At 42.9% G+C, this 10,878-nt stretch overlaps 1 protein-coding gene across 1 annotated transcript in view; it reads right to left on the reverse strand.

The window, feature by feature from the left end:
- The window catches only part of GNG2 (G protein subunit gamma 2), a 136,360-nt gene extending 128,342 nt beyond the window's left edge, over nt 1–8,018 (reverse strand). Inside the window, exon 1 of the mRNA XM_060004562.1 lies at nt 7,883–8,018. The gene's annotated coding sequence lies outside the window, so the exon portion shown is untranslated. The remainder of the gene's footprint in view (nt 1–7,882) is intronic.
- Between the last annotated feature and the right edge of the window lie 2,860 nt (nt 8,019–10,878).

The raw sequence follows: 10,878 nt of genomic DNA on the forward strand, positions 1-10,878 counted from the left end.
CTAATAGGGAAGGCACATGAGTTGTGAATGTCATCTCAGAGAGGCCTTCAGGGATTACCCAACAAAGGTAAAATTCCCATGGCCACACCATCATACACACAATCTCTATCATTCAATCTGTTTCTATTTTAATCCACCTCAGCACTTATCACTACCTGATATTTTCTTGTATTGTAATTTGTTTCTGTCAATGGGGTCCGATCCTGGCTAATTCTGATCTGATTAGTCTAGGTTGAGGCTGGGTCATAGGTGTTTTTTCAAAGTACCCCTCAGTGATTTCTAATGTGCAGCTAGATCTGTAAACCATTTGTTTATGTGTTTACCAGGTCTCTCTCAATAGAAGGTAATTTCCAAGAAAACAAAGAACTGGCCTGTTTTGTTCATCCAAGTGTCCCTGGCCCCTCGAAGGACACATGGCACATTGCAGACATTCCGTTAAGACTTGCGGACAGACTGACTGTATTGTAGTTCTGTCAGTATTTGTCTGTTTTCCCAGTAGTTTATAAGCTCCTAGAATATCTAGTCCACTCTGCATAAAAAAATAAGTGACTCAAGAAAGTTCATTAAACGAATGATAAACAAACTGCATTTGTGAACCCAAATGTTCTCACCAAAAACAAACAAACAAAACAAAAACAAAAATCCCACAAATATATGTGAGGTGATGTATGTGTTAATTAACTAGATGGGAGGAATCCTTTCACAGTATATATGTATATCCAATCACCATGATGAACACTTTAAATATCTTATAATTTTATTTGCCAATTACACTTCAATAAAACTGAAATTGAAAACAAACAAAAACCCAAGCTGTATTTGTGTGCTGTAAGGAAGACAAAGATGAAACTGGGTGTGGCTGCTGTCCTCAAAGAGTTTGCAAAAGAAAAAAAAAAAAAAAGCAGATTTTCATTATACACACAAGAAGGCACTAATTGCTGTGACGAAAGAACAAAAGACTTCAGGGGAAGTAAAAATTGCTTTTTATTGGGAAAGGAAGAAACCAAGGAAGACTTCATGGAAGAGACAGCATTTGAACTGAGCCTCACAGGATGAATGGAATTTGGCTACGCAGAGAAGCAAGACTACAGGGGTGAAGTGTGGAAGGAGAAGCAGGAAAGTTCTTCCAGGGAGAGGGAAGAACACAAACAACAAATCAGCCCAGGTGGAGGTCAGGAGGGCTAGAACAAGACACTGGCTGTCAACATGGGAAAGATTAGATGGTGTCAAGATATGTTTCCAGTGACAATGCAAAGGTCTGAGCAACTGACTCCAACTTGGTTGTTTGGTGAGGAAAACAATGAAATTGGGTTTTCCTAATTGAGGGACTGAGAATGGGGTGTCATTAATAGTTGTGGAATCAGGTGAGGAGCTGGTTTTGAGTGGGGAAAGGCAATGGCAAGCACTGATTTGGAGTCTCAGTTTCAGTGGGTTGGATGTTCTGGCAAGTTTGCAGGGTGCTCGATGTGCACGTTTAGAGTAGGTGAGAGATCAGGATGGAGAATCAGATTTGGAACTGCCCCCCACCCTGGTGACAATGTCAGAAATCATAGAAAAGGGTTTGATAAAGGAAGAGGGAGAAATTTAGTGGCAGAAGAATCAAATCTTGAGAACACTCATATTTGGGGAGCAGAACTTGGAGTTAATGGAGATGTTGGGAGCCTTCAGAGAGGCATGAAGGGTGGCAGAATATGCCACTCCAAAATATGCCTGTTTGGCATAAGAATTATTTCAGGCAGATTATCGTGGAAACAGGAGACACTGGAGAGATTATGAAAACATACTAGAGGTTACATTTTTGTAAGGGAAATTTACATTATAAAGGAAATCTCCTGTAAGGGTGCCTCCCTCTCTGTTCCAGGAAAAGAAGGAGTGGAACCAACTTAAATATGTATATCAAATCTTACTCTTATTTACCACACTTTTCCTGGCCGCCTCCCCATAACTGCCCTCCTCCACTCCTCCTTAATTTTGTCTTTAGCTCAAGATGGTATTTAAGCCTGAGTTCTAAACCACTTCTGAGAGCTCCTCATTTTTCCCTGGTATCTCCCATGTACACATGAGGTATACAAGTTAATAAATGTCCATTTGTTTTTCTCTTATCAATCTGTCTTTTGTTACAGGCTTCTCAGCACTGAGAAAGGTGGAGGGAAAACTATTTTTCCTTCGCTACAGGTAGGAAGAAAACAAAGTTAGTAGAGGTTACCAAAGTCAAGGGGAAGCTTTGTTGGCAACTGGTTTGTTTAAATTTATATGTGTAAACTAAGCATGTTTGCAGGCAAAGAGGCAAGGGCCAATAAAAAGAAGAAGCCAAATGTGTAAGGAGATAGAATTATTGTCAGAACATAGTCCCCTAGAAAGTAAAAGGAAAGAAGAGTCCAAGTCCAGGCTTGAAAGAAAAGCTGTGCTAATTTGACCTAGGAAGGGAGGAGAAGAAAATGAATGAAGACATGAGAAATTGTGAGGTGGTAAAGAATGAGGTTGAGGAATTCCATAATATATGCCTTCTCCAAATAACAGGAGGTGAGGTCACCTGTAATGAATAAAGGGAGTGGGGGCTTGGGTTTAATGGTTTTCATTGAAAATGCAGAGGGGATAGTAAAAAGTGAAATTAAAAAAAAAAAGGATTTCCTAAGAACAGCAATGGCCCTGCTCATGTTGCAAGGAATCTGGAGTAGAGCCCATCACTCCAGTTTCCAGACCCTCTCCTTCAGCTCTATTGCCAGATGCCTGGGGCAGAGGATAATGGGAAGGTCTGACCCTGACAACCAGACTGGCAGGGGGACAAGGGAAGGCCAAAGAAATAGGGAGGAAGGGTCAGGTGACTGGCTTTACTAAGTCTTTCCATTAAGAGCTTGACTGTATAACAAGAGATAAAAGAGCTGACCCTGTCTTATACCTTCACTTCTAAGAAACATGTTATCTCTAGAGTTTGAGAATTGAGCTCCCTCTTTTCTAATGTTTAAGGAAGTCCTCTAGAGATTCTGAACATTGTCTGAACATTGACTCCCATTAACTATAACTGATTTTCTTTAACGTAAGAGTTTTAAGGAACCACATATATCTCTAACGCTCTTACCTGAAAATCTGAATCTCAATTCCACATTGGCATCTTTACATTTGAACAAATTTGAACACAGAAACATAGCATATTAACTTTAAACATTACCCTCTTCTTTTTAAACAAAAGAATATGGTCTTCCAAACAATTTTTAAAGTGACAAAGTATAATGACTTTCTCTATCCATTTGCCCTACTGTGGATGGAAGTAAAATGGAAATTAAATTGGGAGGTGAGGTATTAATCAACTGTGCAGCTCTAGAAAGGTAACAAATTCTGGTCCTATTTTGTGATCCGTCATGGAGGGGTTGATACAGGCTAGGTTTGTTCCCAGGTCATTTTTAGCTCTGCAATTCTATGATGTCATAGGCTGGGACAAAGTCTTAACCCAGCTCTGTTCCCCTCTCCCACCTGGGTCTAGTAAAGCCAGTCATGGGTCTTCCCAGTAACCACAGAACCAACAGATTTGCAAATTTTAAAAAGTTGGAGGTCATTATCCAACCTCCTAGTACACACACAGAGTGCATTACAAAAAATTAACATACAGTTTTTCAGGAGCTCTTCAAACCATTCAAGGTCAACATCTGCACCCACACCATAAACCTCAGGTATCACTGCTGTTCAAGAGTCTTCCCTAATCTTTCTGCCCAGATCGCCTCAGCCCCATCCATACCCTGCCTCACTGGTTTTGGAATGGAGAGTGAAATCTGTGGTGGAAAGTGAAACACAGGATTCTTATTTTCAAAAGTGAAATTTAGACTAGAATCACATTGCATTAGTAGAAACTTCTCTCAGAATCTATTGTTGTTTAACTACTATAGCCCCTTTCCAAGGTTAATCCTCTCCATTATAAAGAGTTTGAGAACAATTTAGCATGTAGTTTCTCCTCCCTTTTTCTGAACTTGCTACCTATTGGGCACTTTTTCTCCTGCAGCTAATGAGTAGAGACTAGAAAGACACTGAAGTGATGGCCCCCTCCTGGGGGGGCCTGGCCTGCACCTGACCAGCAGGATCACTGGTCTACAATTAGGGTTTGAATTTCACTATCAGGTTCTTGATATCACTAATTATCAGGATCTACGCAGATTTTCTTTCTCCTTTTGCGTTTAAAAGTTACTTTTGAGAGATGTATTTCACTTGGGCAGGGATAATACTGGTGTATGCAAGAGACTGAATACAAATATTATAATCATGATCTTTCTGACAAACTATGTTAAGAGATGCCGCCATTTCAAAACGTCTCCTCGAAAACAACCCAATTAAAAAATGGGTAAAGGACTTGAATAGACATTTCTCTAAAGGAGACATACAAATCGCCAACAGGCACGTGAAAAGATATTCAACGTCACTAATCCTCAGGGAAATGCAAATTGAAACCACAAAGAGATACCAATTCACACCCACTGGGATAGTTACTGTCAAAAACAAACAAACAAAAAACCCCAGGAAATAACAAATGTTGGTGAGGATTTGGAGAAATTGGGACCCTCGTGTACTGCTGTGGGAATAGAAAATGGTGTGTAGTGGCTATGGAAAACAGTATGGCCATTCTTCAAAAAATTAAACACAGTTACCATATAATACAGCAATTACACTTCTGGGTACCCCAAAAGAAGTGAAAGCAGGGATATTTGTACACCCATGATCTAGTCACAATAGCTAAAACATGGAAGCAACCCAAGTGTCCATCAACAGATTAATGGATAAAAAACTATAGTATATACATACAATGGAATAGTATTCAGCCTAAAAAAGGAAGGAAATTCCAACATATGCCGTAACATGGATGAACCTTGAAGACATTTTGGTAAGTGAAACAAGCCAGTCACAAAAGGACAAATACTGTATGATTCCACTCACATGAGGTACCTAGAGTCGTCATAGACAGAAGGTAGAATGGTGGTGCCAGGGGCTGGGGGGAGGAGGGAATGGGGCGTTACTGTTTAATGGGAACAGATTTTCAGTTTGAGAAGATGAAAAAGCTCTGGAGATGGATGGTAGTGACAGTTGCACAGCAGTGTCAGTATACTTAATGCCACAGAATGGCACACTTACAAATAGTTAAAATGGGAACTTTTATGTTATATATATTTCACTACAGTTAAAAAAAAATGTCTCCTGAATCTTTGAGATAGTGGCAAAGATCAAGAATACGCTAACTTTTCCCGACGCAGAAGAAAAAATGACATCTGAGTACCTACTAGGTACCAGGCAGGCACTCACAAATCACACGCAAAAGCAAAAACCAAATAAAACACAACAAATAAACAATAACAAAAAATACCCTGATTATGTACTATTAACCCTTTTTTACAGTGAAGAAAGCAAGGTTCATAACAACGTACCAGCTGAAGGAGTGAGAACCAGTGGTAGGATTCAAAGGCAGATCTGCCTGACTCTTGAAGCCTGCATTCTTTTCACTCCACCATGCTGTTTTCTGCTACCCACAGTTGTCTCTGAAGAGCCTTTGTGCTTTGACTATAGAGCTTTTATACTTAAAAGTTGAGCCTGCCTTCTGAAGTAGGCTAAAAAAGTCAGCCGACCAAATGCATTCACTACGAGCCCACCATGAGGCCCAGGACCAACCAGGAGTCGTGTTTCCACTCTGCCGTTGGCCATATGGCAGAAAAACACGCACACACACAATTAAAATTTCAGTGTTGGTTGACTCCCTCAAAAGCCTCCGAACACTGTGGACAAAAGTAGTATGTCTTTTAATATTCCATTTGGCCAGAAGAAGAGGAAATAGTCCCATTTTACAGGACAGGAACTTTTTCCTCTTTTTCTTAAACCTCCTGCCATCGTAGTTACGGATCTGCCGTTACTCATTCATGTTGTGCTTCAAGCTGGAATTTCATAATTAAGGGAACGTTTGGGGCTGTGCAGAAAATAGGCATCTCTTGTTTGATGTTTTCTGAAAGGGAGCAGGGGGCCTCTGGACTCCCCTGTGCCTATGAGTCAAGGTTTCATTTTCTGACTCTTTTGTGAAACACACAGTGAGGAGTAAAGCAGATTGTCTACACATCCTCACACAAAGCAGGGTGTTGGCATTATCTCGTGAATCCAGCCCGTAGCTGAGTAAGTACCAGAGCGTGAGCCCCATCCTCATTCATACAGCCCGGACTCCCAACTTTCCATTTCATTTAATGACAGGCAGCTTGATCACAGAGATCCAGTTAGGGGCATTCGGGATCCAAGATGCACCCGAGATCTCCTCTCTGGGAAGATGATCTTTACATATGGTTCCAGTTCCCGTATGTCTCCCAGACATACGGGAACTGGAACCATGGAATATGTGGCGTGACTTGTTTTGCCCACAGGTTTGATTAAATTCAATGGATTTGTCAGAGGGGCTCCATGGTTTCAATACCAGCACTATTTCGCCTCTTAGTCATCACACAGGTTTAGTTTCATAAGTATGCTCAGAAAATTTGACTTTTTTTTCTTTAGTACCTAAAGATTCTTATCTCTGAAAATGCACTGCTACCCCACACATTTTGAGAAGACAAATCAATTTCATAAGGTGACATTAAAAAAAAAAAAAAACTAGAGCTCTTCACAATTGAGAATAATGATAAATGAGGAAGCATATACACTTTCCATGGCATATTTAGTGTTTAAAACCTACACTTTAAGAATGAGTGTCTAAATATGACCTTTTTATTATTTTTACTCCACTATAATCAGTTCTTTCTTTTGAAAATTATCTCCTTTCATTGTAAAAATGCAAGACAAAACCTTTTATCAACGATCACTTATTGCTTAACCACATTTTCTGCTGGAGACACAGCTTAATTTTTAAATCAGGCTATACTAGGATATTAAACCCTCCTACATAGCCTGCCAAAGAAATCTCACAATCTCATTTCTAATCCGTTAGACCTATTTACTGCACTTGTATGTATCATTCACAAATATGAACAAGCCATGGCCATAGACTCTAATAAGAGGGCCCATTGCTCAAGAAAATCAAAGAATAAAAATCAAGTTCTGATTTCACTATTTCGTCCATCCACAGCATAGGCAGGTAAGGAAACAACCTGGCAACACTTTTACATGTTGTCCATCACTGAGGCTAATATGCACCTTGACCTATAGATGAATAAAATCTATATAAACATAAAATCCATATATACACTGGTATCCGAGTCTAGACAAGTTAAACCCGCCACACTCTTTTGAGAAAGAATGCAACTTTAGGATAAGACACACTGGTAAATGATAGCTGTTTCTGAGGTTATCCTGAAAGCAGCTGCACAGAGCAGAGGGAGGAAGACACCTTTTTTTTTTTAATGGTAAATACTGCCCCTCACATACGCAATTCCAGCCTTTGTTGGCAAATTCTGAGTACAAAAGGATTTAACCCCCCAAACAAACAAACAAAAAGCCAAATCACAGTCCTTACGCTGCAAGATAGAAGCTACCCCAGTGCAATGTGTAAGAAAGATAATGCAATTAACATTTTACACTCCTCAAACAAGACTGCAACGTTCAGATGATCAGCCCACAGCTTCAGAGCCCCAATTGATTTCCACTGGGCTCTGCTTTCCTTCCAAGAGAACTGCAAACAGCTTCTTAACATTTAGCGTGTTTTCCTGATGAGTCACCGAAGCTAAGCACTAATGAGGATTATTTTTTTTCAAATCAAGGTGTCACGAATTTGGTCCTTCTCAAAAATCCCTGCTAACACAACCCATCCTGACCATTTCCCCCCATCCCCGGAACAATGTGTCTTTCTTCCCCCTCGAAATCTGCCCTTACAACCGCAGGCGAGGGTCATTTTTCTCTTAGCGAGGAGCAACACGAAAAGTGTTTCCTTTACCTTGGCTCCCGAAGCTGGTCCGAGTCGAGTGGCTTTCCTCCTCCCTCCGAGCCGCTGTGTGCAGGCGAGCTCCGGCGCAGCCCGCCCAGCCCAGCCCAGCCCAGCCCCGCAGTAGTAGGAGCTGCCCACGGCGCGGCAGCCGCTGTGTGTATGTGTAGCAGCGGCTCCTGCAGCCCAGGGACTAGTCCCCACCCAGCTTTGTCTTCAGTCATCGGTCTTTCTACAGGAAGCAGCGCATCTCCCACTTCCTCCTCTTGCTTGCTGTGAGCTGCTTACTTCTTTCCCTCTCCTTCCATTTCAGGGCTCACGGGAGCCCTTTCCTCTTCTCTTGGGCTACCGACACCAATGTGACTACAATCCCCTTTTCCCCTTTGTTCCAAGACCCTTTGGGGGCCGTCTGTTCCTTCCTTCCCCTTACTCCCTCATTCTCTCGGCCCCCTTCCCCACAGAGTCTGCCTTCTCAGCCTGAACTTGGTCTGCTGTTGTTTTGGGGGGTCCCCAGCCCCTGGCTAGGCTCTGCCCCTGAGGTCCAGCCCCAGCCTCCACGGCACCTCCTGATTTACCGTGGCCCCTATCAAGGCAGCGAGCTGAGAGCTTGCAGCTTCCTGCTGCAGCATTTTTCTCTGTGGCCAACATTCCCGATGCTTCATTTCTCCAAGGTTCCACTACCACTGAGATCTCGCTTAACCCACGTGCTCAGAAAAGAATGGCCCTGATAAGTATTCTTGTGGGGCATAGGAGCTAAACCAAGTCCTGCAATGCTACCCGTGGCCTAACAGTGAAGCCATATTCCCTGAAAGATTCTCAGTGGTGGGGAGTAGCAAGGTAGAGCTGAACACTGGATCTTCTCACCCCAGAAACAGAGCCCTCTCCCCCTCCACCCCACACTCGCAGGGCTAAAAGAACCCTCGTCATCTTCTTGTCCTTTCCCTTCACTTTAGGAGGTGGTGCAGTGTTAGGAATAAGGGTAGAGACTGAAGGCCAATCTGCCCACCAGTATTTGCGTCCCAGCGGTCATTACGGATTTATGAACTTGGGCAAATTAACTTCTACATGCCTCGATTTCCTCATCTGCAAAATGGAGGCGATTATAGTCATACCCCATAGCAGAACTCTGAGGATGAAATGAAATGGCGCACAAAATGATAATAATCATTCCTGAAACACAGGATTCGTTCGATACATATTAGCTCCTATTATTTTTAGAGGACATCGACGCTCAGAGACGGTGAGTGACTCTCGCAGTCAGCAGCCAAAGCAGGACCAGTACTTGGTTTCCCGATTCCCCACAGTAGGATATTCACCACTAAACCTCAATGCTCTCGGGACTCTGAACTTATTCAGCCTGTGAGTCATTCTTCCCCACTATGAACACAAGGTGCTTTGGGGCAGCTACAGATTAAACCCAGGCTGAGGGTGGGGCTGGGGGAATCCTTCTTGTGACCAGGCAACACCATTAAGAAACCTCTCCTCAAGAATCAGTGCCTGGAAAGCTGATCTTCCTGGGCAACAGTTAATTCCCAGCTCTATTTTTTAATCCAGGCTTGCCTTACCCCTCCAGCAAGTAAACTAACAAGAAATGTTGGAAATCTAAGGCAGATGCAGGATAACTCTATCGTCAGGGAAGTCACCAGGTGAGCCTTCCTAACCCACCTTGAGGACTACATCACATTAGCCTGGAAGGTACAGAATTTAATTTCTATGGAATGTTCTGAGACAGTCCCCAGGATACTCTTTGTTTCGATTTGATGTTCCATAAACAGAGCTTGCTTATTTCTTCCTAGAAATCTTTTATCAAAAAGGACCCTGGGGGCTTCCCTGGTGGCGCAGTGGTTAAGAATCCTCCTGCCAATGCAGGGGACACGGGTTCGAGCCCTGGCCCAGGAAGATCCCACATACCGCGGAGTAACTAAGCCCGTGCGCCACAACTACTGAGTCTGCGCTCTACAGCCCGTGAGCTACAACTACTGAGCCCGCATGCCACAACTACTGAAGCCTGCGCACCTAGAGCCCGTGCTCCGCAGCGAGAGAAGCCACCGCAATGAGAAGCCTGTGCACCGTAACCAAGAGTAGCCCCCGCTCGCCACAACTAGAGAAAGCCCGCGCGCAGCAAAGACCCAACACAGACAAAAATAAATAAATAAAATAAATTTTAAAAAAAGGACCCTGATGTTAACTCACTAACATCAAAAAATTACAAAGTGGATTGATTCAAGATTTAAAATGAGAAGCTACTTTTGAACCACCAGTAAATAGAACTGTAGTCATGAAAGAGGATTGGATAACGTTCCCACAACCTCCTACAACCCAATGAAGATCAGACATTCTCCAAAGATCAGACATTCCTCCAAATCAGGAATCTCGGTGCCAAAGGTTACTGGAAGCTTTTAAATGAACATTTAAATATATATGAAATCAAGTCTAAGAAAAATGAGAAGCGCAATTATGAATGGTTGGAAAGATTTTGGAAACAAATCTTTGGTTAATTTTAAACTAGTGGCAGATTCTGGCATGAACTCTGGATTCAAACAGGTCCTTTCTGTTGTTTAAATCCTCTCTCCCTCCCTTCTCTCTCCCTCAACCATCAGAGAGGGGCTGGTACTTATCTTTATGTCTACACAGGGAAATCTCTTTCAGACACTAAAATCTCTAGGAATTTGGTCTGCTGCCTTCTGATCTGTTCTTCCATATCTGGCCCTTATAAAACTCTCAGTAGGGGCTTCCCTGGCGGCGCAGTGATTGAGAGTCCGCCTGCCGATGCAGGGGACATGGGTTCGTGCCCCAGTGCGGGAAGATCCCACGTGCCGCGGAGCGGCTGAGCCCGTGAGCCATGGCCTCTGAGCCTGCGCGTCCGCAGCCTGTGCTCCGCAACGGGAGAGGCCACGACAGTGAGAGGCCCGTGTACCGCAAAAAAAAAAACTCTCAGTAGGTTAACCTGCCCATTGCTGGGAAATGTCAACCAACCTCTCTTCAAAGCTAAAAGTTAGATTTTAAAG

Source organism: Delphinus delphis, chromosome 2 (assembly GCF_949987515.2).
Source record: "Delphinus delphis chromosome 2, mDelDel1.2, whole genome shotgun sequence".
Taxonomy (NCBI): Eukaryota; Metazoa; Chordata; class Mammalia; order Artiodactyla; family Delphinidae; genus Delphinus; species Delphinus delphis.